This window comes from Hemiscyllium ocellatum, chromosome 3 (assembly GCF_020745735.1).
Source record: "Hemiscyllium ocellatum isolate sHemOce1 chromosome 3, sHemOce1.pat.X.cur, whole genome shotgun sequence".
Classification (NCBI taxonomy): domain Eukaryota; kingdom Metazoa; phylum Chordata; class Chondrichthyes; order Orectolobiformes; family Hemiscylliidae; genus Hemiscyllium; species Hemiscyllium ocellatum.
Genome location: NC_083403.1, coordinates 105,062,607 through 105,085,593, shown reverse-complemented (window position 1 = coordinate 105,085,593; position 22,987 = coordinate 105,062,607). Strand labels below are relative to the sequence as shown.

The window sequence follows — 22,987 nt, the reverse complement described above, 5'->3', positions numbered from 1 at the left end:
CAGAGAAAGCATATTCCTGTTAGGGTGAAAGGGAAGGCTGGTGGGTATAGGAAATGCTGGATGACTAAAGAAATTGAGGGTTTGATTAAGAAAAAGAAGGAAGCATATGTCAGGTATAGACAGGATAGATCAAGTGAATCCTTAGAAGAGTATAAAGGCAGTAGGAGTATACTTAAGAGGGAAATCAGGAGGGCAAAAAGGGGACATGAGATAGCTTTGGCAAATAGAATTAAGGAGAATCCAAAGGGTTTTTACAAATATATAAAGGACAAAAGGGTAACTAGGGAGAGAATAGGGCCCCTCAAAGATCAGCAAGGCGGCCTTTGTGTGGAGCCACAGAAAATGGGGGAGATACTAAATGAATATTTTGCATCAGTATTTACTGTGGAAAAGGATATGGAAGATATAGACTGTCGGGAAATAGATGGTGACATCTTGCAAAATGTCCAGATTACAGAGGAGGAAGTGCTGGATGTCTTGAAACAGTTAAAGGTGGATAAATCCCTAGGACCTGATCAGGTGTACCCGTGAACTCAGTGGGAAGCTAGAGAAGTGATCGCTGGGCCTCTTGCTGAGATATTTGTATCATCGATGGTGACAGGTGAGGTGCTGGAAGACTGGAGGTTGGCAAACGTGGTGCCATTGTTTAAGAAGGATGGTAAAGACAAGCCAGGGAACAATAGACCAGTGAGCCTGACCACGGTGATGGGCAAGTTGTTGGAGGGAATCCTGAGGGACAGGATGTACATGTATTTGGAAAGGCAAGGACTGATTCGGGATAGTCAACATGGCTTTGTGCGTGGGAAATCATGTCTCACAAACTTGATTGAGTTTTTCTGAAGAAGTAACAAAGAAGATCGATGAGGGCAGAGCAGTAGATGTGATCTATATGGACTTCAGTAAGGCGTTTGACAAGGTTCCCCATGGGAGACTGGTGAACAAGGTTAGATCTCATGGAATACAGGGAGAACTAGCCATTTAGATACAGAACTGGTTCAAAGGTAGAAGACAGAGGGTGGTGGTGGAGGGTTGTTTTTCAGACTGGAGGCCTGTGACCAGTGGAGTGCCACAAGGATCGGTGCTGGGCCCTCTACTTTTTGTCATTTACATAAACGATTTGGATGCGAGCATAAGAGGTACAGTTAGTAAGTTTGCAGATGACACCAAAATTGGAGGTGTAGTGAACAGCGAAGAGGGTTACCTCAGATTACAACAGGATCTGGATCAGATGGGCCAATGGGCTGAGAAGTGGCAGATGGAGTTTAATTCAGATAAATGCGAGGTGCTGCATTTTGGGAATGCAAATCTTAGCAGGATTTATACATTTAATGATAAGGTCCTAGGGAGTGTAGCTGAACAAAGGGACCTTGGAGTGCAGGTTCATAGATCATTGAAAGTGGGGTCGCAGGTAGATAGGATAGTGAAGAAGGCATTTCATATGCTTTCCTTTATTGGTCAGAGTATTGAGTACAGGAGTTGGGAGGTCATGTTGCGGCTGTACAGGACACTGTTGGAATATTACGTGCAATTCTGTCTCCTTCCTATCGGAAAGATGATGTGAATCTTTAAAGGGTTCAAAAAGATTTACAAGGATGTTGCCAGGGCTGGAGGGTTTGAGCTATAGGGAGAGGCTGAACAGGCTGGGGCTGTTTTCCCTGGAGCGTCGGAGGCTGAGGGGTGACCTTATAGAGGTTTACAAAATTATGAGGGGCATGGATACGATAAATAGACAAAGTCTTTTCCCTGGGGTTGGGGAGTCCAGAACTAGAGGGCATAGTTTTAGGGTGAGAGGGGAAAGATATGAAAGAGACCTGAGGGGCAACTTTTTCACGCAGAGGGTGGTACGTGTATGGAATGAGCTGCCAGAGGATGTGGTGGAGGCTGGTACAATTGCAACATTTAAGAGGCATCTGGATGGGTATATGAATAGGAAGGGTTTGGGGGGATATGGGCCGGGTGCTGGAAGGTGGGACTAGATTGGGTTGGAATATCTGGTTGGCATGGATGGGTTGGACCGAAGGGTCTGTTTCCGTGCTGAACATCTCTATGACTCTATGACTCTATGAGTACAGTGAGTCTATAAGCCATCTTTTTGCTCCTCATACTCAGGTGTGGCTGCTGTGTGTTTTGAACTCTCAGTGAGATCATTCTGGTCTATGTGCGGGAGTGTGCAATGGGTAATAATGAGCTGAGAGCCATTTTCCAGCCCTCTCTATGGAGCAGGGCACTGTCTGCTCGCTTGTACAAAGTGCAGCCTGACACTGTTGTGTGGCCAATCCTTCCCAACTTGAGTGCTGCCCATTCGTGATCGTCATGGTTCCATTCACTTTGAAAATATATCAGACATCAGTTTGAATTGAGAATAAAAAACAAAGAAATGCTGATTTCCTCATCAATCAAAACAGAGAGTAGAGGCAAACATTAGATTCTGAGTAGGACCTAATGATATAAACAATAAGTTTTATTCTTTTTGTCTGTTGCAGAGATCACTGACTGAATGGGTGCTTATGTACTTTCAATAAAAGAATAACAGAAGTTTCAGACTCACAAAAGAAAAACCCAAATGATGTTATTTGCTGTGCAAGAAATTATTTGAAATGTTGTTGTTGCAGATAATAGAAAGAAAGATTCAACCCTTTTACCCCCACAATAACCTTACAGACACTCAACCCCAGTGAAAGGTCTCTGTCTCTGTGCTAAAATGTTTTGTTCCAATGGCATGTCTATAATTGGTTCCTTCTCAGAACATTTCTGGGTTCATATGATGCTTTGTTTTTGGTTAATGCCTCTTCCTGACAGCCGCAAACAAACTACTAATTCAGCGTATCTACTTCTGAACTTATGTTCTTTAAACTTCAATAGCCTTGTGGGATGTCTTCCTTTCTGACATCTCAACAATCTTCTGTCTTTGGAGCTCTTTTCTTACCATCAGGACTCCTTTATAGCCCAGACTGCTTTGAGACTTTTAATAACAGCACTGCTACAGCTAGGAACCTCTTCTCTCTGAATGAACTTAAACTACTTGATTTCTTCTGGATTGTTCTATGTTCTATGTTTCTGAACTCATGGTGCTTGGCAACAGCAATATTTTCCCTCTCTTTTTTTTCCTAATGCACTGAACTGTTCACCTCAAGGGTATAAAGCCCTCATTTAAATACATATAAACAAAACAAGTCTCATCCACTCCAATACCATTCACAAAACTAAGTGAAACTAAAAACTATGTTTTCCTTTTCATAAAACATAAAATAAATAAATAAATTTAACTTAAGACTATATACAGTATTGTCCTTCTATTTTAGAACCCAAACTCTCAAATAATGAACCTTCATCACAATTTGTGTGCGTATTTTTCTGTATGTAACAGTATGTCTGTGTATTTCCAAGAATGTACATTTGTGAGCATGTGTTTGCAACTGTATACATTTGTCTGTACATTTGTGAGTTTGTATGTGTGTATATCTGTATTTATATTTCTGAATTCGTATGTATATTTCTGAGATTGAGTATATATTTCTGAGTATCTGTGTACTTTTCTGATTGTGTGTATATTTCTGAATGTAGTTATGCATATATTTCTGAGTCTGTGTTTATTTCTGAGTGTATGCGCACATTTCAAAGTTTTTTCATTTCAGTGTATAATTCTGAACGTGACTATATTTTGGAGCACGTGTATATATTTATGATTGTGCATGTATTTCTGAGTGTGTATAGTTATGAGTGTTTGTGTATACTTCTGTGAAGTGTATATTTCTAAGTGTGTATAGGTATATTTCTGAGTGTGTGTGTATTTCTAAAGGTGCATGTATAGTTCTGAGAGCGTTTTTGTGTATATTGCTGAGAGAGTATATATTTCTGAGTGTGTGTGTGTCTATTTCAGTGCGTGTAAATACATCTCTTTATGTGTTTATTTCTGTGTGTGCATATTTCAGGACATGTGTGAGGTGTGTATGTATATTTCAGAGTACATGTGTATATTTCAGGGTGTCATGATTTGGAGATGCTGATGTTGGACTGGGATGTACAAAGTTAAAAATCACAACAAATTACACATGAAAGAAGTGAAACTATCACTGTATTCTAACAGATGAAAGGCTTAACAGACAATCAATTTTTCAATGTATAATTTCAGTTACATCACACTGTTAAATTTTTGCTATAAATTCTGTGTGTTAGGATTGAGCCCTTCACTATCACCTGATGAAGGAGCGTCGCTCCGAAAGCTAGTGTGCTTCCAATTAAACCTGTTGGACTATAACCTGGTGTTGTGTGATTTTTAATTTCAGGGTGTGTTTGTGTATATTTTGGTGGGTATGCATATTTCAGAATGTGTGCACATATTTCGGAGCGTGTGTGTATATTTCACTATATATGTATATGCCAGAGTGCATGTACATATTTCAGAGTGTGTGTGTATGATTAGATTCCCTACAGTGTGGAAACAGGCCCTTTGGCCCAATAAGTCCACACTGACCCTCCGAAGAGTAACCCACCCAGACCCATTTCCCTCTGGCTAATGCACCTAACACTCTGGGCAATTTAGCATGGCCAATTCACCTGGCCTGCACACCTTTGGACTGTGGGAGGAAACCGGAACACCCGGAAGAAACCCACACAGACACGGGGAGAATGTGCAAACTCCACACAGACAGTTGCCCAAGGCTGGAATTGAACCTGGGACCCTGGCGCTGTGAGGCAGCAGTGCTAACCACTGAGCCACTGTGCCACCCCAGATTTAAGAGCGCAAATGCAGTCCCCTACTACCACAAATGTTGCAGTCGGGTATCCCGCATTTGGGAACATCGCAGGCATCAACACACCCGAAGTGCAATGGGATAGGCTGGTCCTGGGAGAACCACCTTATTGATCATGGTATCTCCCCTACCAGGTAAGTATATTTCAGTGTATATGTATATTTCAGAGCGCGTCTGCATATTTCAGAGTGTGTGTATTTTTCATGTGCAGGAATATTTCAGAGTGTGTGTGCATATTTTGGAATGTGTGTGTATGTTTCAGTGTGTGTGCATATTTTGGAGTGTGTGTGTATATTTTGGTGTATCTGTATATTTCAGAGTGTGTGCATATTTTGGAGTGTGTGTTTATTTCAGTGTGTGTATATATATATATATATTTCAGAGTGTGTGCATATTTTGGAGTGTGTGTGTATATTTTGGTGTATGTGTATATTTCTGTGTGTGTATATATTTTGGCATGCATGTATATTTCAGAGTGCATGGGCATATTTTGGTGTACGTGTATATTTATGAGTGCATATGCATACTTCGGTATATTTTGAAGTGTGTGTATACTTCAAAGTATGTGTATACTTCAGAGTGCGTGTGCAGTGTACATGTATATTTTGGAGTGTGTGTGTATATATTTTGGTGTGTATGTATATTTCTGAGTGCGTGTGCACATTTTGATGTATGTGTATATTTTACAGTGGGTGTATCCTTCAGATTATGTGTATATTTCTGAGTGCGTGTGCATATTTCAGTGTATGTGTATATTTTGGAGTGTGTGTGTCCTTCAGGGTATGTGCATAGTTCAGAGTGCGTGTGCATAATTTCATGCATGTGTACATTTGCAGTGTGTGTATCCTTCAGAGTATGTGTATATTTCTGAGTGCATGTGCATATTTCGGTGTATGCATTTCTGTCTAGGACAATGTGGGTGAGTTTTTATGAGGAGCTTCGAGGCAGCAGTGCCAGTATCTTAAGACCATAAGACCATAAGACATAGGAGTGGAAGTAAGGCCATTCGGCCCATCGAGTCCACTCCGCCATTCAATCATGGCTGATGGGCATTTCAACTCCACTTACCCGCATTCTCCCCGTAGCCCTTAATTCCTTGTGACATCAAGAATCTATCAATCTCTGCCTTGAAGACATTCAGCACTCTGCGGCAATGAATTCCACAGGCCCACCATCTTCTGCCTCCTCCTGTGTTTTTTTATCCTGGAGGTAGATTGCGTATATCCAGCCACCTGCTAGCAGTGGTAGAGAGCTATTTGAATGTGTTAATGATTCAGTGATCAGCCACTTTGTCAGGAGATTGAAACTTTCCCAGTATTGCCCAACAGTGTCTGGAACTCATCAACTCCCAGGAGCTAAGTGTACAACAGAACCTGGTCGAAGTGTCAGGAAAGTGACACACAATCTGAATATTAAACAGGGCATCAGCAGGGCCCATCTCATCCACTGCAGGGGGAGGGATGTCATTGCTTGAAAGGAGGGAAGAAATAACGAGCCAACCCTTTGATTCTACCGCACAGCCTTTTCTCCCTGTCCCTGTGTTGACCGTTCCCCTCCAGTCCCCACAGTGTGGACACTGTCAGAGTTACAAACAGCTCTAGCAACAGCTTGCACTGAATCACCATCCCAGCTGTGGCCTGGAAATGGACAGCGAACCTGAGGACAGGTACCTGGATGCCATCAGATATTTGCAATGGCACTTGTTCCACTCTCCCCTTTAGGATACTGACCCCAACATAAAGCAGCCATAACAGTTAGAAATGACGCGAGAACGTACAGCCCTGCTGTCTCTGTGTAGGGTCTCCCAGTCGGTCTGTTGGTTGCTGGGTTTTATCTGAGTCAGTGTGTCAGTGTCTGGGACAGTGTGTCTGTGTCTGCAACATTATGTTTGTGTCTGGAACAGTGTGTCTGTGTCTGTGACAGTGAGTCTGTGTCTGTGACAGTGATTCTCTGTCGGTGACAGTGTGTCAGTGTCTGTGACAGTGTGTGTCTGGAACAGTGTGTCAGTGTCAGTGTCTGTGACAGTGTGTCAGTAACTGGAACAGTGTGTCTGTGTCTGGGACAGTGTGTCTGTGTCTGGGACAGTGTGTCTGTGTGACAGTGTGTCTGTGTGTGGGAAAGTGTGTGCCTGTGTGTGGGACAGTGTGTCTGTGTGTGTGACAGTGTGTCTGTGTCTCGGACAGTGTGTCTGTGTGTGTGACAGTGTGTCTGTGTGTGGGACAGTGTGTCTGTGTGTGCGACAGGGTGTCTGTGTCTGGGAAAGTGTGTCTGTGTTTGTGACAGTATGTCTGTGTGTGCGACAGTGTGTCTGTGTGTGCGACAGTATGTCTGTGTGTGTGACAGTATGTCTGTGTGTGCGACAGTGTGTCTGTGTGTGCGACAGTGTATCTGAGTGTGTGACAGTGCGTCTGTTTGTGTGACAGAGCGTCTGTGTGTGCGACAGTGTGTCTGTGTGTTGGACAGTGTGTGTCTGTGTGTGGGACAGTGTGTCTGTGTGTGTGACAGTGCGTCTGTGTGTGCGACAGTGTGTCTGTGTCTGGGACAGTGTGTCTGTGTGAGTGACAGTGTGTCTGTGTGTGTGACAGTGTGTCTGTGTTTGTGACGGTGTGTCTCTAATAGTGTGTCTGTGTCTGGGACAGTGTGTCTGTGTCTGGGACAGTGTGTCAGTGTCTGTGACAGTGCGTCTGTGTTTGTGACGGTGTGTCTCTATCAGTGTGTCAGTGTCTGGGACAGTGTGTCTGTGTGTGCAACATTGTGTTTGTGTCTGTGACAGTGTGTCTGTGTCTGGAACAGTGTGTAAGTGTCAGTGTCTGTGACAGTGTGTCAGTGTCTGGAACAGTATGTCTGTGTCTTGGACAGCGTGTCACTGTCTGTGACAGTGTGTCTGTGTCTGTGACAGTGAGTCTGTGTCTGGGACAGTGTGTCAGTGTTTGTGACAGTGTGTCTGTGTTTGTGACGGTGTGTCTCTATCAGCTTGTCAGTGTCTGGGACAGTGTGTCTGTGTCTGTGACAGTGTGTCTGTGTGTGCGAAAATGTGTCAGTGTGTGTGACAGTGTGTCAGTGTGTGCGACAGTGTGTCTGTGTGTGGGACAGTGTGTCAGTGTCTGTGACAGTGTGTCTGTGTCTGTGACAGTGAGTCTGTGTCTGGGACAGTGTGTCAGTGTTTGTGACAGTGTGTCTGTGTTTGTGACAGTGTGTCTCTATCAGTGTGTCAGTGTCTGGGACAGTGTGCCTGTGTGTGGGACAGTGTGTCAGTGTGTGGGACAGTGTGCCTGTGTGTGGGATAGTGTGTCTGTGTGTGGGAAAGTGTGTCTGTGTGTGTGACAGTGCGTCTGTGTGTCCGACAGTGTGTCTGTGTGTGTGGGACAGTGTGTGCCTGTGTGTGGGACAATGTGTATGTGTTTGTGACAGTGTGTCTGTGTGTGTGACAGTGTGTCAGTGTGTGGGACAGTGTGTCTGTGTGTGGGACAGTGTGTCTGTGTCTAGGACAGTGAGTCTGTGTGTGTGACAGTGTGTCTGTGTGTGTGACAGTGTGTCAGTGTGTGGGACAGTGTGTATGTGTTTGTGACAGTGTGTCAGTGTCACGACAGTGTGTGCCTGTGTGTGCGACAGTGTGTCTGTGTGTGTGACAGTGTGTCTGTGTGTGTGACAGAGCGTCAGTGTGTGTGACAGTGTGTCAGTGTGTGGGACAGTGTGTATGTGTTTGTGACAGTGTGTCAGTGTCACGACAGTGTGTGCCTGTGTGTGCGACAGTGTGTCTGTGTGTGTGACAGTGTGTCTGTGTGTGTGACAGAGCGTCAGTGTGTGTGACAGAGCGTCAGTGTGTGTGACAGTGTGTCAGTGTGTGTGACAGTGTGTCTGTGTTTGTGACAGTGTGTCTCTATCAGAGTGTCAGTGTCTGGGACAGTGTGCCTGTGTGTGGGACATGTGTCTGTGTGTGCAACAGTGTGTCTGTGTCTGGGACAGTGTGTCTGTGTGTGCGACAGTGTGTCTGAGTGTGCGATAGTGTGTCTGTGTGTGTGATAGTGTGTCTGTGTGTGCGACAGAATGTCTGTGTGCACGACAGTGTGTCTGTGTGTGTGACAGAGTGTCTGTGTCTGGGACAGTGTGTCTGTGTGTGCGACAGTGTGTCTGTGTGTGTGTCAGTGTGTCTGTGTGTGTGACAGAGTGTCAGTGTGTGTGACAGTGTGTCAGTGTGTGTGACAGTGTGTCTGTGTGTGGGACAGTGTGTGCCAGTGTGTAGGACAGTGTGTCTGTGTGTGTGTCTGTGCGTCTGTGTGTGTGACAGTGTGTGTGTGTGGGACAGTGTGTGCCTGTGTGTGCGACAGTGAGTCTGTGTGTGTGACAGAGTGTCAGTGTGTGTGACAGTGTGTCAGTGTGTGGGACAGTGTGTCAGTGTGTGTGACAGTGTGTCTGTGTGAGGGACAGTGTGTCTGTCTGTGGGACATTGTGTACCTGTGTGTGTGACACTGTGTCAGTGTGTGCGATAATGTGTCTGTGTGTGTGACAGTGTGCCTGTGTGTGTGACAGTGTATCTATGTGTGTGACAGAGCGTCTGTGTGTGTGACAGTGTGTCTATGTGTGCGAAAGTGTGTCTGTGTGTGGGAAAGTGTGTCTGTGTGTGTGACAGTGCGTCTGTGTGTCCGACAGTGTGTCTGTGTGTGTGGGACAGTGTGTGCCTGTGTGTGGGACAATGTGTATGTGTTTGTGACAGTGTGTGTGTGTGTGTGACAGTGTGTGTGTGTGGGACAGTGTGTGCCTGTGTGTGCGACAGTGTGTCTGTGTGTGTGGCAGTGTGTCAGTGTGTGGTACAGTGTGTGCCTGTGTGTGGGACACTGTGTCAGTGTGTGCGATAGTGTGTCTGTGTGTGTGACAGTGTGTCAGTGTGTGGGACACTGTGTCTGTGTGTGTGACAGTGTGTCTGTGTGTGGGACAGTGTGTCTGTCTGTGGGACATTGTGTACCTGTGTGTGTGACACTGTGTCAGTGTGTGCGATAATGTGTCTGTGTGTGTGACAGTGTGCCTGTGTGTGTGACAGTGTATCTATGTGTGTGACAGAGCGTCTGTGTGTGTGACAGTGTGTCTATGTGTGCGAAAGTGTGTCTGTGTGTGGGAAAGTGTGTCTGTGTGTGTGACAGTGCGTCTGTGTGTCCGACAGTGTGTCTGTGTGGGACAGTGTGTGCCTGTGTGTGGGACAATGTGTATGTGTTTGTGACAGTGTGTCTGTGTGTGTGACAGTGCGTCTGTGTGTGGGACAGTGTGTCAGTGTGTGGGACAGTGTGTCTGTGTCTAGGACAGTGAGTCTGTGTGTGTGACAGTGTGTCTGTGTGTGTGACAGTGTGTCAGTGTGTGGGTCAGTGTGTATGTGTTTGTGACAGTGTGTCAGTGTCACGACAGTGTGCCTGTGTGTGCGACAGTGTGTCTGTGTGTGTGACAGTGTGTCTGTGTGTGTGACAGAGCGTCAGTGTGTGTGACAGTGTGTCAGTGTGTGGGACAGTGTGTCAGTGTGTGGGACAGTGTGTCTGTGTGTGTGACAGTGTGTCTGTGTGTGGGACAGTGTGTGCCAGTGTGTGGGACAGAGTGTCTGTGTGTGTGTCTGTGCGTCTGTGTGTGTGACAGTGTGTGTGTGTGGGACAGTGTGTGCCTGTGTGTGTGACAGAGCGTCTGTGTGTGTGACAGTGTGTCTGTGTGTGCGAAAGTGTGTCTGTGTGTGGGACAGTGTGTCTGCCTGTGTGTGGGACAGCGTGTCTGTGTGTGCGACAGTGTATCTGAGTGTGTGACAGTACGTCTGTGTGTGTGACAGTGCGTCTGTGTGTGCGACAGTGTGTCTGTGTGTGTGGGACAGTGTGTGCATGTGTGTGGGACAGTGTGTCTGTGTGTGTGACAGTGCGTCTGTGTGTGCGACAGTGTGTCTGTGTGTATGGGACAGTGTGTGCCTGTGTGTGGGACAATGTGTCTGTGTGTGTGACAGTGTGTCTGTGTGTGTGAGACAGTGTGTCAGTGTGTGGGACAGTGTGCATGTGTTTGTGACAGTGTGTCAGAGTGTGCAACAGTGTGCCTGTGTGTGCGACAGTGTGTCTGTTTCTGTGTGTGCGACAGTGTGTCTGTGTGTGGGACAGTGTGCCTGTGTGTGTGAAAGTGTGCCTGTGTGTGGGACAGTGTGTCTGTGTGTGTGTCAGTGTGTCTGTGTGCGCAACAGTGTGCCTGTGTGTGGGACAGTGTGTCTGTGTGTGTGTCAGTGTGTCTGTGTGCGCAACAGTGTGCCTGTGTGTGTGTCAGTGTGCCTGTGTGTGCGACAGTGTGCCTGTGTGTGTGACAGTGAGTCAATGTGAGTGACAGTGTGTCTGTAAGTGTGACAGTGTGACAGTGTGTGGGACACTGTGTCTGTGTGTGTGATAGTGTGTCTGTGTGTGGGACAGTGTGTCTGTCTGTGGGACAGAGTGTGCCTGTGTGTGGGACACTGTGTCAGTGTGTGCGATAGTGTGCCTGTGTGTGGGACAGTATGTCTGTGTATGTGACAGAACGTCTGTGTGTGTGACAGTGTGTCTGTGTGTGCGAAAGTGTGTCTGTGTGTGGGACAGTGTGTCTGCCTGTGTGTGGGACAGTATGTCTGTGTGTGTGCCAGTGTGTCTGTGTGTGGGACAGCGTGTCTGTGTGTGCGACAGTGTATCTGAGTGTGTGACAGTACGTCTGTGTGTGTGACAGTGCGTCTGTGTGTGCGACAGTGTGTCTGTGTGTGTGGGACAGTGTGTGCATGTGTGTGGGACAGTGTGTCTGTGTGTGTGACAGTGCGTCTGTGTGTGCGACAGTGTGTCTGTGTGTATGGGACAGTGTGTGCCTGTGTGTGGGACAATGTGTCTGTGTGTGTGGCAGTGTGTCTGTGTGTGTGAGACAGTGTGACAGTGTGTGGGACAGTGTGCATGTGTTTGTGACAGTGTGTCAGAGTGTGCGACAGTGTGCCTGTGTGTGTGACAGTGAGTCAATGTGAGTGACAGTGTGTCTGTAAATGTGACAGTGTGTGGGACACTGTGCCTGTGTGTGTGACAGTGTGCCTGTGTGTAGGACAGTGTATCTGTGTGTGTGACAGAGCGTCTGTGTGTGTGACGGTGTGTCTGTGTGTGCGAAAGTGTGTCTGTGTGTGGGACAGTGTCTGCCTGTGTGTGGGACAGTGTGTCTGTGTGTGCGACAGTGTGTCTGTGTGTGGGACAGTGTGTCTGTGTGTGGGACACTGTGTCAGTGTGAGTGACAGTGTGTCTGTAAGTGTGCCAGTGTGACAGTGTGTGGGACACTGTGTCTGTGTGTGTGACAGTGTGTCTGTGTGTGGGATACTGTGTCAGTGTGTGCGACAGTGTGCCTGTGTGTGGGACACTGTGTCTGTGTGCGCAACAGTGTGCCTGTGTGTGCAACAGTGTGCCTGTGTGTGCGACAGTGTGTCTGTGTGTGTGACAGTGTGTCTGTGTGTGTGGGACAGTGTGCCTGTGTGTGCGACAGTGTGTCTGTGCGTGTGCCAGTGTGTCTGTGTGTGGGACAGTGTGTCAGTGTGTGGGACAGTGTGTCTGTGTGTGCGACAGCGTGTCTGTGTGTGCGACAGTGTATCTGAGTGTGTGACAGTGCGTCTGTGTGTGTGACAGTGCGTCTGTGTGTGCGACATTGTGTCTGTGTGTGTGGGACAGTGTGTGTCTGTGTGTGGGACAGTGTGTCTGTGTGTGTGACAGTGCGTCTGTGTGTGCGACAGTGTGTCTGTGTGTGTGGGACAGTGTGTGCCTGTGTGTGGGACAATGTGTCTGTGTGTGTGACAGTGTGTCTGTGTGTGTGACAGTGTGTCAGTGTGTGGGACAGTGTGTATGTGTTTGTGACAGTGTGTCAGTGTGTGCGACAGTGTGCCTGTGTGTGCGACAGTGTGTCTGTGTGTGTGAGACAGTGTGTCTGTGTGTGGGACAGTGTGTCAGTGTGTGGGACAGTGTGTCTGTGTGTGCGACAGCGTGTCTGTGTGTGCGACAGTGTATCTGAGTGTGTGACAGTGCGTCTGTGTGTGTGACAGTGCGTCTGTGTGTGCGACATTGTGTCTGTGTGTGTGCGACAGTGTGTGTCTGTGTGTGGGACAGTGTGTCTGTGTGTGTGACAGTGCGTCTGTGTGTGCGACAGTGTGTCTGTGTGTGTGGGACAGTGTGTGCCTGTGTGTGGGACAATGTGTCTGTGTGTGTGACAGTGTGTCTGTGTGTGTGACAGTGTGTCAGTGTGTGGGACAGTGTGTATGTGTTTGTGACAGTGTGTCAGTGTGTGCGACAGTGTGCCTGTGTGTGCGACAGTGTGTCTGTGTGTGTGAGACAGTGTGTCTGTGTGTGTGACAGTATGTCAGTGTGTGGGATAGTGTGTCAGTGTGTGGGACAGTGTGTCTGTTTCTAGGACAGTGAGTCTGTGTGTGTGACAGTGCGTCTGTGTGTGTGACAGTGCGTCTGTGTGTGTGACAGTGTGTCAGTGTGTGGGACAGTGTGTATGTGTTTGTGACAGTGAGTCAGTGTCTGCGACAGTATGCCTGTGTGTGCGACAGTGTGTCTGTGTGTGTGACAGTGTGTCTGTGTGTGTGATAGAGTGTCAGTGTGTGTGACAGTGTGTCAGTGTGTGGGACAGTGTGTCTGTGTGTGTGACAGTGTGTCTGTGTGTAGGACAGTGTGTCTGTGTGTGGGACAATGTGTGCCAGTGTGTGGGACAGTGTGTCTGTGTGTGTGTGTCTGTGCGTCTGTGTGTGTGACAGTGTGTGTGTGTGGGACAGTGTGTGCCTGTGTGAGGGACAGTGAGTCTGTGTGTGTGACAGAGTGTCAGTGTGTGTGACAGTGTGTCAGTGTGTGGGACAGTGTGTCAGTGTGTGTGACAGTGTGTCTGTGTGAGGGACAGTGTGTGCCAGTGTGTGTGACAGTGTGTCTGTGTGTGTGTCTGTGCGTCTGTGTGTGTGACAGTGTGTGTGTGTGTGGGACAGTGTGTGCCTGTGTGTGCGACAGTGTGTCTGTGTGTGTGACAGTGTGTCAGTGTGTGGTACAGTGTGTGCCTGTGTGTGGGACACTGTGTCAGTGTGTGCGATAGTGTGTCTGTGTGTGTGACAGTGTGTCAGTGTGTGGGACACTGTGTCTGTGTGTGTGACAGTGTGTCTGTGTGTGGGACAGTGTGTCTGTCTGTGGGACATTGTGTACCTGTGTGTGTGACACTGTGTCAGTGTGTGCGATAGTGTGTCTGTGTGTGTGACAGTGTGCCTGTGTGTGTGACAGTGTATCTATGTGTGTGACAGAGCGTCTGTGTGTGAGACAGTGTGTCAGTGTGTGGGACAGTGTGCATGTGTTTGTGACAGTGTGTCAGAGTGTGCAACAGTGTGCCTGTGTGTGCGACAGTGTGTCTGTTTCTGTGTGTGCGACAGTGTGCCTGTGTGTGGGACAGTGTGCCTGTGTGTGTGAAAGTGTGCCTGTGTGTGGGACAGTGTGTCTGTGTGTGTGACAGTGTGTCTGTGTGCGCAACAGTGTGCCTGTGTGTGTGACAGTGTGTCTGTTTCTGTGTGTGCGAAAGTGTGCCTGTGTGTGCGACAGTGTGCCTGTGTGTGTGACAGTGAGTCAATGTGAGTGACAGTGTGTCTGTAAGTGTGACAGTGTGACAGTGTGTGGGACACTGTGTCTGTGTGTGTGATAGTGTGTCTGTGTGTGGGACAGTGTGTCTGTCTGTGGGACAGAGTGTGCCTGTGTGTGGGACACTGTGTCAGTGTGTGCGATAGTGTGCCTGTGTGTGGGACAGTATGTCTGTGTATGTGACAGAACGTCTGTGTGTGTGACAGTGTGTCTGTGTGTGCGAAAGTGTGTCTGTGTGTGGGACAGTGTGTCTGCCTGTGTGTGGGACAGTATGTCTGTGTGTGTGCCAGTGTGTCTGTGTGTGGGACAGCGTGTCTGTGTGTGCGACAGTGTATCTGAGTGTGTGACAGTACGTCTGTGTGTGTGACAGTGCGTCTGTGTGTGCGACAGTGTGTCTGTGTGTGTGGGACAGTGTGTGCCTGTGTGTGGGACAATGTGTCTGTGTGTGTGGCAGCGTGTCTGTGTGTGTGAGACAGTGTGTCAGTGTGTGGGACAGTGTGCATGTGTTTGTGACAGTGTGTCAGAGTGTGCGACAGTGTGCCTGTGTGTGTGACAGTGAGTCAATGTGAGTGACAGTGTGTCTGTAAATGTGACAGTGTGTGGGACACTGTGTCTGTGTGTGTGACAGTGTGCCTGTGAGTAGGACAGTGTATCTGTGTGTGTGACAGAGCGTCTGTGTGTGTGACGGTGTGTCTGTGTGTGCGAAAGTGTGTCTGTGTGTGGGACAGTGTCTGCCTGTGTGTGGGACAGTGTGTCTGTGTGTGCGACAATGTGTCTGTGTGTGGGACAGTGTGTCTGTGTGTGGGACACTGTGTCAGTGTGAGTGACAGTGTGTCTGTAAGTGTGCCAGTGTGACAGTGTGTGGGACACTGTGTCTGTGTGTGTGACAGTGTGTCTGTGTGTGGGATACTGTGTCAGTGTGTGCGACAGTGTGCCTGTGTGTGGGACACTGTGTCTGTGTGCGCAACAGTGTGCCTGTGTGTGCAACAGTGTGCCTGTGTGTGCGACAGTGTGTCTGTGTGTGTGACAGTGTGTCTGTGTGTGTGGGACAGTGTGCCTGTGTGTGCGACAGTGTGTCTGTGCGTGTGCCAGTGTGTCTGTGTGTGGGACAGTGTGTCAGTGTGTGGGACAGTGTGTCTGTGTGTGCGACAGCGTGTCTGTGTGTGCGACAGTGTATCTGAGTGTGTGACAGTGCGTCTGTGTGTGTGACAGTGCGTCTGTGTGTGCGACATTGTGTCTGTGTGTGTGGGACAGTGTGTGTCTGTGTGTGGGACAGTGTGTCTGTGTGTGTGACAGTGCGTCTGTGTGTGCGACAGTGTGTCTGTGTGTGTGGGACAGTGTGTGCCTGTGTGTGGGACAATGTGTCTGTGTGTGTGACAGTGTGTCTGTGTGTGTGACAGTGTGTCAGTGTGTGGGACAGTGTGTATGTGTTTGTGACAGTGTGTCAGTGTGTGCGACAGTGTGCCTGTGTGTGCGACAGTGTGTCTGTGTGTGTGAGACAGTGTGTCTGTGTGTGTGACAGTATGTCAGTGTGTGGGATAGTGTGTCAGTGTGTGCGACAGTGTGTCTGTTTCTAGGACAGTGAGTCTGTGTGTGTGACAGTGCGTCTGTGTGTGTGACAGTGTGTCTGTGTGTGTGACAGTGTGTCAGTGTGTGGGACAGTGTGTATGTGTTTGTGACAGTGTGTCAGTGTCTGCGACAGTATGCCTGTGTGTGCGACAGTGTGTCTGTGTGTGTGACAGTGTGTCTGTGTGTGTGATAGAGTGTCAGTGTGTGTGACAGTGTGTCAGTGTGTGGGACAGTGTGTCTGTGTGTGTGACAGTGTGTCTGTGTGTAGGACAGTGTGTCTGTGTGTGGGACAATGTGTGCCAGTGTGTGGGACAGTGTGTCTGTGTGTGTGTCTGTGCGTCTGTGTGTGTGACAGTGTGTGTGTGTGGGACAGTGTGTGCCTGTGTGAGGGACAGTGTGTCAGTGTGTGCGACAGTGTGTCTGTGTGTGTGACAGTGTGTCAGTGTGTGGGACAGTGTGTCTGTGTGTGTGACAGTGTGTCAGTGTGTACGACATTATGCCTGTGTGTTGGACAGTGTGTCTGTGTGTGTGACAGTGCGTCTGTGTGTCCGACAGTGTGTCTGTGTGTGGGGGACAGTGTGTGCCTGTGTGTGGGACTATGTGTTTGTGACAGTGTGTCTGTGTGTGTGACAGTGTGTCAGTGTGTGGGACAGTGTGTCTGTGTGTGGGACAGTGTGTCTGTGTGTGTGACAGTGCGTCTGTGTGTGCGACAGTGTGTCTGTGTGTGTGGGACAGTGTGTCTGTGTCTAGGACAGTGAGTCTGTGTGTGTGACAGTGTGTCTGTGTGTGTGAGACAGTGTGTCTGTGTGTGTGACAGTATGTCAGTGTGTGGGATAGTGTGTCAGTGTGTGGGACAGTGTGTCTGTTTCTAGGACAGTGAGTCTGTGTGTGTGACAGTGTGTCTGTGTGTGTGAGACAGTGTGTCTGTGTGTGTGACAGTGTGTCTGTGTGTGTGATAGAGTGTCAGTGTGTGTGACAGTGTGTCAGTGTGTGTGACAGTGTGTCTGTGTGTGTGACAGTGTGTCTGTGTGTAGGACAGTGTGTCTGTGTGTGGGACAATGTGTGCCAGTGTGTGGGACAGTGTGTCTGTGTGTGTGTCTGTGCGTCTGTGTGTGTGACAGTGTGTGTGTGTGGGACAGTGTGTGCCTGTGTGAGGGACAGTGTGTCAGTGTGTGCGACAGTGTGTCTGTGTGTGTGACAGTGTGTCAGTGTGTGGGACAGTGTGTCTGTGTGTGTGACAGTGTGTCAGTGTGTACGACATTATGCCTGTGTGTTGGACAGTGTGTCTGTGTGTGTGACAGTGCGTCTGTGTGTCCGACAGTGTGTCTGTGTGTGGGGGACAGTGTGTGCCTGTGTGTGGGACTATGTGTTTGTGACAGTGTGTCTGTGTGTGTGACAGTGTGTCAGTGTGTGGGACAGTGTGTCTGTGTGTGGGACAGTGTGTCTGTGTGTGTGACAGTGCGTCTGTGTGTGCGACAGTGTGTCTGTGTGTGTGGGACAGTGTGTGCCTGTGTGTGGGACAATGTGTCTGTGTGTGTGACAGTGTGTCTGTGTGTGTGACAGTGTGTCAGTGTGTGGGACAGTGTGTATGTGTTTGTGACAGTGTGTCAGTGTGTGCGACAGTGTGCCTGTGTGTGCGACAGTGTGTCTGTGTGTGTGAGACAGTGTGTCTGTGTGTGTGACAGTATGTCAGTGTGTGGGATAGTGTGTCAGTGTGTGCGACAGTGTGTCTGTTTCTAGGACAGTGAGTCTGTGTGTGTGACAGTGCGTCTGTGTGTGTGACAGTGTGTCTGTGTGTGTGACAGTGTGTCAGTGTGTGGGACAGTGTGTATGTGTTTGTGACAGTGTGTCAGTGTCTGCGACAGTATGCCTGTGTGTGCGACAGTGTGTCTGTGTGTGTGACAGTGTGTCTGTGTGTGTGATAGAGTGTCAGTGTGTGTGACAGTGTGTCAGTGTGTGGGACAGTGTGTCTGTGTGTGTGACAGTGTGTCTGTGTGTAGGACAGTGTGTCTGTGTGTGGGACAATGTGTGCCAGTGTGTGGGACAGTGTGTCTGTGTGTGTGTCTGTGCGTCTGTGTGTGTGACAGTGTGTGTGTGTGGGACAGTGTGTGCCTGTGTGAGGGACAGTGTGTCAGTGTGTGCGACAGTGTGTCTGTGTGTGTGACAGTGTGTCAGTGTGTGGGACAGTGTGTCTGTGTGTGTGACAGTGTGTCAGTGTGTACGACATTATGCCTGTGTGTTGGACAGTGTGTCTGTGTGTGTGACAGTGCGTCTGTGTGTCCGACAGTGTGTCTGTGTGTGGGGGACAGTGTGTGCCTGTGTGTGGGACTATGTGTTTGTGACAGTGTGTCTGTGTGTGTGACAGTGTGTCAGTGTGTGGGACAGTGTGTCTGTGTGTGGGACAGTGTGTCTGTGTGTGTGACAGTGCGTCTGTGTGTGCGACAGTGTGTCTGTGTGTGTGGGACAGTGTGTCTGTGTCTAGGACAGTGAGTCTGTGTGTGTGACAGTGTGTCTGTGTGTGTGAGACAGTGTGTCTGTGTGTGTGACAGTATGTCAGTGTGTGGGATAGTGTGTCAGTGTGTGGGACAGTGTGTCTGTTTCTAGGACAGTGAGTCTGTGTGTGTGACAGTGTGTCTGTGTGTGTGAGACAGTGTGTCTGTGTGTGTGACAGTGTGTCTGTGTGTGTGATAGAGTGTCAGTGTGTGTGACAGTGTGTCAGTGTGTGTGACAGTGTGTCTGTGTGTGTGACAGTGTGTCTGTGTGTAGGACAGTGTGTCTGTGTGTGGGACAATGTGTGCCAGTGTGTGGGACAGTGTGTCTGTGTGTGTGTCTGTGCGTCTGTGTGTGTGACAGTGTGTGTGTGTGGGACAGTGTGTGCCTGTGTGAGGGACAGTGTGTCAGTGTGTGCGACAGTGTGTCTGTGTGTGTGACAGTGTGTCAGTGTGTGGGACAGTGTGTCTGTGTGTGTGACAGTGTGTCAGTGTGTACGACATTATGCCTGTGTGTTGGACAGTGTGTCTGTGTGTGTGACAGTGCGTCTGTGTGTCCGACAGTGTGTCTGTGTGTGGGGGACAGTGTGTGCCTGTGTGTGGGACTATGTGTTTGTGACAGTGTGTCTGTGTGTGTGACAGTGTGTCAGTGTGTGGGACAGTGTGTCTGTGTGTGGGACAGTGTGTCGGTGTGTGTGACAGTGCGTCTGTGTGTGCGACAGTGTGTCTGTGTGTGTGGGACAGTGTGTGCCTGTGTGTGGGACAATGTGTCTGTGTGTGTGACAGTGTGTCTGTGTGTGTGACAGTGTGTCAGTGTGTGGGACAGTGTGTATGTGTTTGTGACAGTGTGTCAGTGTGTGCGACAGTGTGCCTGTGTGTGCGACAGTGTGTCTGTGTGCGTGAGACAGTGTGTCTGTGTGTGTGACAGTATGTCAGTGTGTGGGATAGTGTGTCAGTGTGTGGGACAGTGTGTCTGTTTCTAGGACAGTGAGTCTGTGTGTGTGACAGTGCGTCTGTGTGTGTGACAGTGTGTCTGTGTGTGTGACAGTGTGTCAGTGTGTGGGACAGTGTGTATGTGTTTGTGACAGTGTGTCAGTGTCTGCGACAGTATGCCTGTGTGTGCGACAGTGTGTCTGTGTGTGTGACAGTGTGTCTGTGTGTGTGATAGAGTGTCAGTGTGTGTGACAGTGTGTCAGTGTGTGGGACAGTGTGTCTGTGTGTGTGACAGTGTGTCTGTGTGTAGGACAGTGTGTCTGTGTGTGGGACAATGTGTGCCAGTGTGTGGGACAGTGTGTCTGTGTGTGTGTCTGTGCGTCTGTGTGTGTGACAGTGTGTGTGTGTGGGACAGTGTGTGCCTGTGTGAGGGACAGTGTGTCAGTGTGTGCGACAGTGTGTCTGTGTGTGTGACAGTGTGTCAGTGTGTGGGACAGTGTGTCTGTGTGTGTGACAGTGTGTCAGTGTGTACGACATTATGCCTGTGTGTTGGACAGTGTGTCTGTGTGTGTGACAGTGCGTCTGTGTGTCCGACAGTGTGTCTGTGTGTGGGGGACAGTGTGTGCCTGTGTGTGGGACTATGTGTTTGTGACAGTGTGTCTGTGTGTGTGACAGTGTGTCAGTGTGTGGGACAGTGTGTCTGTGTGTGGGACAGTGTGTCTGTGTCTAGGACAGTGAGTCTGTGTGTGTGACAGCGTGTCTGTGTGTGTGACAGTGTGTCAGTGTGTGGGACAGTGTGTATGTGTTTGTGACAGTGTGTCAGTGTCACGACAGTGTGCCTGTGTGTGCGACAGTGTGTCTGTGTGTGTGACAGTGTGTCTGTGTGTGTGACAGAGCGTCAGTGTGTGTGACAGTGTGTGTGACAGTGTGTCTGTGTGTGTGACAGTGTGTCTGTGTGTGTGACAGTGTGTGTGTGTGGGACAGTGTGTGCCTGTGTGTGGGACAGTGTGTCTGTGTGTGCGACAGTGTGTCTGTGTGTGTGACAGTGTGTCTGTGTGTGTGATAGAGTGTCAGTGTGTGTGACAGTGTGTCAGTGTGTGGGACAGTGTGTCTGTGTGTGTGACAGTGTGTCTGTGTGTAGGACAGTGTGTCTGTGTGTGGGACAATGTGTGCCAGTGTGTGGGACAGTGTGTCTGTGCGTGTGTGTCTGTGCGTCTGTGTGTGTGACAGTGTGTGCGTGTGGGACAGTGTGTGCCTGTGTGAGGGACAGTGTGTCAGTGTGTGCGACAGTGTGTCTGTGTGTGTGACAGTGTGACAGTGTGTGGGACAGTGTGTCTGTGTGTGTGACAGTGCGTCTGTGTGTCCGACAGTGTGTCTGTGTGTGGGGGACAGTGTGTGCCTGTGTGTGGGACTATGTGTTTGTGACAGTGTGTCTGTGTGTGTGACAGTGTGTCAGTGTGTGGGACAGTGTGTCTGTGTGTGGGACAGTGTGTCTGTGTCTAGGACAGTGAGTCTGTGTGTGTGACAGTGTGTCTGTGTGTGTGAGACAGTGTGTCTGTGTGTGTGACAGTATGTCAGTGTGTGGGATAGTGTGTCAGTGTGTGGGACAGTGTGTCTGTTTCTAGGACAGTGAGTCTGTGTGTGTGACAGTGTGTCTGTGTGTGTGAGACAGTGTGTCTGTGTGTGTGACAGTGTGTCTGTGTGTGTGATAGAGTGTCAGTGTGTGTGACAGTGTGTCAGTGTGTGGGACAGTGTGTCTGTGTGTGTGACAGTGTGTCTGTGTGTAGGACAGTGTGTCTGTGTGTGGGACAATGTGTGCCAGTGTGTGGGACAGTGTGTCTGTGTGTGTGTCTGTGCGTCTGTGTGTGTGACAGTGTGTGTGTGTGGGACAGTGTGTGCCTGTGTGAGGGACAGTGTGTCAGTGTGTGCGACAGTGTGTCTGTGTGTGTGACAGTGTGTCAGTGTGTGGGACAGTGTGTCTGTGTGTGTGACAGTGTGTCAGTGTGTACGACATTATGCCTGTGTGTTGGACAGTGTGTCTGTGTGTGTGACAGTGCGTCTGTGTGTCCGACAGTGTGTCTGTGTGTGGGGGACAGTGTGTGCCTGTGTGTGGGACTATGTGTTTGTGACAGTGTGTCTGTGTGTGTGACAGTGTGTCAGTGTGTGGGACAGTGTGTCTGTGTGTGGGACAGTGTGTCTGTGTGTGTGACAGTGCGTCTGTGTGTGCGACAGTGTGTCTGTGTGTGTGGGACAGTGTGTGCCTGTGTGTGGGACAATGTGTCTGTGTGTGTGACAGTGTGTCTGTGTGTGTGACAGTGTGTCAGTGTGTGGGACAGTGTGTATGTGTTTGTGACAGTGTGTCAGTGTGTGCGACAGTGTGCCTGTGTGTGCGACAGTGTGTCTGTGTGCGTGAGACAGTGTGTCTGTGTGTGTGACAGTATGTCAGTGTGTGGGATAGTGTGTCAGTGTGTGGGACAGTGTGTCTGTTTCTAGGACAGTGAGTCTGTGTGTGTGACAGTGCGTCTGTGTGTGTGACAGTGTGTCTGTGTGTGTGACAGTGTGTCAGTGTGTGGGACAGTGTGTATGTGTTTGTGACAGTGTGTCAGTGTCTGCGACAGTATGCCTGTGTGTGCGACAGTGTGTCTGTGTGTGTGACAGTGTGTCTGTGTGTGTGATAGAGTGTCAGTGTGTGTGACAGTGTGTCAGTGTGTGGGACACTGTGTCTGTGTGTGTGACAGTGTGTCTGTGTGTAGGACAGTGTGTCTGTGTGTGGGACAATGTGTGCCAGTGTGTGGGACAGTGTGTCTGTGTGTGTGTCTGTGCGTCTGTGTGTGTGACAGTGTGTGTGTGTGGGACAGTGTGTGCCTGTGTGAGGGACAGTGTGTCAGTGTGTGCGACAGTGTGTCTGTGTGTGTGACAGTGTGTCAGTGTGTGGGACAGTGTGTCTGTGTGTGTGACAGTGTGTCAGTGTGTACGACATTATGCCTGTGTGTTGGACAGTGTGTCTGTGTGTGTGACAGTGCGTCTGTGTGTCCGACAGTGTGTCTGTGTGTGGGGGACAGTGTGTGCCTGTGTGTGGGACTATGTGTTTGTGACAGTGTGTCTGTGTGTGTGACAGTGTGTCAGTGTGTGGGACAGTGTGTCTGTGTGTGGGACAGTGTGTCTGTGTCTAGGACAGTGAGTCTGTGTGTGTGACAGCGTGTCTGTGTGTGTGACAGTGTGTCAGTGTGTGGGACAGTGTGTATGTGTTTGTGACAGTGTGTCAGTGTCACGACAGTGTGCCTGTGTGTGCGACAGTGTGTCTGTGTGTGTGACAGTGTGTCTGTGTGTGTGACAGAGCGTCAGTGTGTGTGACAGTGTGTCTGTGTGTGTGACAGTGTGTGTGTGTGGGACAGTGTGTGCCTGTGTGTGGGACAGTGTGTCTGTGTGTGCGACAGTGTGTCTGTGTGTGTGACAGTGTGTCTGTGTGTGTGATAGAGTGTCAGTGTGTGTGACAGTGTGTCAGTGTGTGGGACAGTGTGTCTGTGTGTGTGACAGTGTGTCTGTGTGTAGGACAGTGTGTCTGTGTGTGGGACAATGTGTGCCAGTGTGTGGGACAGTGTGTCTGTGCGTGTGTGTCTGTGCGTCTGTG

The 22,987-nt window shown here is 49.3% G+C and overlaps 1 non-coding gene across 1 annotated transcript; it reads right to left on the bottom strand.

The window, feature by feature from the left end:
* Nucleotides 1–4,734: 4,734 nt before the first annotated feature.
* Nucleotides 4,735–4,896, bottom strand: LOC132809077 (U1 spliceosomal RNA). The gene has a single exon (XR_009642187.1). It is a non-coding gene; the product is annotated as a U1 spliceosomal RNA (small nuclear RNA).
* Nucleotides 4,897–22,987: the final 18,091 nt, after the last annotated feature.